The following is a 2,295-nucleotide window of genomic DNA, read 5'->3' as shown; positions in this document are numbered from 1 at the left end:
ATGCATGTTTTGACAGATTGAACCGGTGTTCGAAATATTCGAAAACAGATGTTCGAAGCGTGTTGAGAAAAAACTCGACCCAGCAAAGACAAAAACCTCAGCTTCGAAACCACTTTGAAAAAATTGCACTCATAACTGAATCAAAGTGGAAATGAATTCTAGATTGAGTTTAAATAAGGGCGAAAGTAACATGAGAGAGTTCTCTTCATCGACTTTCTCTTCTTCAAATTAAAGTGACAAGATGTAAGTATGATTGAACTTTTTGGCCATAAATCGCAAGGTTGCGATGCAATCTAGCGTCTAAATGTAAAAAAGTTCGATTGAATTTGCATCTTGTCACTGTAATTTGCAGAAGAGAGAGTCGATGAAGAGAACTCTCTCATGTTACTTTCGCCCTCATTTAAACTCAATCTAGAATTCCTTAACAACTCTAGTTTTAAGATGGTTTAATGAAATTTTACCCGACTGTATAAAACATGGCAGTGATTGAATTTACAAAAATGAACTCAAAAGAGGATGCAACCACAGAGAACAGACATCCAAGCCCAGTTCCGAAACTGTGTAAGGAATTTAACGACCATTTGAAATCGACAACACAAGTGGCAATAGCGTGGCGCTGCAATCGGTTAATTTCCCATACTAATTTAATTCACCCCTTTAAATGTTTCAATTCACCACTGACTGTGGCAATATGGTGTTTGGTGGCGTTAGTGTTGTCATCGTGTATTGGTTTGCAACCTTACTCAAGTAAAGATTCAAATCCTTACACAACTTTCCGAATGAAATTTGTTCTAGCCTGGATGTCTGTTCTCTGTGATGCAACCAAGTTCATACCAGATCATTGAACAGATCTAATCGACAATGCTTTTCATAATGGCCTATCTGACTTGATCGATTTCTCTTCGTCGACTCTCTCTTTCGCTAATAACTGTGCTAATAACTAGATCAAAACAAACAAAATCATTCTTCTTTTTGTTTCTATTGCAACATGTCTAGATTGAGTTTAAGTAAGGGCGAAAGTAACATGAGAGAGTTCTCTTCATCGACTCTCTCTTCTGCAAATTACAGTGACAAGATGCAAATTCAATCGAACTTTTTTACATTTAGACGCTAGATTGCATCGCAACCTTGCGATTTATGGCCAAAAAGTTCAATCATACTTACATCTTGTCACTTTAATTTGAAGAAGAGAAAGTCGATGAAGAGAACTCTCTCATGTTACTTTCGCCCTTATTTAAACTCAATCTAGATGTAGTCGTCTTCTTCGCGTTTCAACCAAAAAAATTTCTTTGGAAAACTCAAAACACATTCTGTGATAACACAAAGAGAGGATCGATGAAGAGAACTCGAAAATGTCAGATAGGCCCAAATGAAAAATCAGTGTCGTAATATTTTTTCCACATTTGCTTGGTAGATTACAGCTAGCGTGTTGTGTTGCGCAAATAGTTCAACCTTGTTGCCCGTAGATGGCAGGATATACATCCGAAAGAATTTACACAGTAAATTGCCTATCGGTAGGCGTTTAATTAATGTCGTTTTCGTTTTTGCGGCGGTGCTACACCGCTTCGTGCTACACTTTTCACTGCAAAAACGAACATTTTCGGTGCAGTTGCATTGGTGTGCGTGAGTAAGAACCAAAATATTTACAACTTTGCGAACGTTGATTGGTGGATACGGTGTACACTCGCTACACTCTCGATTTTTTGAGTGCTGCACTATCTTCAGCAGTGCAGAAAAAGTGCTACACCGGTGTAGCACGAAAATCAAAAACGAACACTTTCGGTGCAAAAGTGCTACACCGGTGTAGCACCACCGCAAAAACGAAAACGACATAATGTCACCGGTGTAGCACTTTTGCACCGAAAGTGTTCGTTTTTGATTTTCGTGCTACACCGGTGTAGCACTTTTTCTGCACTGCTGAAGATAGTGCAGCACTCAAAAAATCGAGAGTGTAGCGAGTGTACACCGTATCCACCAATCAACGTTCGCAAAGTTGTAAATATTTTGGTTCTTACTCACGCACACCAATGCAACTGCACCGAAAATGTTCGTTTTTGCAGTGAAAAGTGTAGCACGAAGCGGTGTAGCACCGCCGCAAAAACGAAAACGACATAAGTATTGTCGGGCCGCCACCAAACCGGACTTCGCACAATCAAGTCGCGACGCGACCCAACTCGCGACGTTTTATAATCATGTCAAAAGTAGTGCGCATCCTTCCCGTCGTTGTCAGCAACACAGCGCACTAGATGCGAAACAGTTGCGACACTTGTGGACCAAGAAAATAACAATTTTTGA

The sequence above is a fragment of the Aedes albopictus genome, chromosome 1 (genome assembly GCF_035046485.1).
Source record: "Aedes albopictus strain Foshan chromosome 1, AalbF5, whole genome shotgun sequence".
Classification (NCBI taxonomy): domain Eukaryota; kingdom Metazoa; phylum Arthropoda; class Insecta; order Diptera; family Culicidae; genus Aedes; species Aedes albopictus.
The sequence above is the reverse complement of the archived record's forward strand: the minus strand, read 5'-3'. Positions refer to the sequence as shown.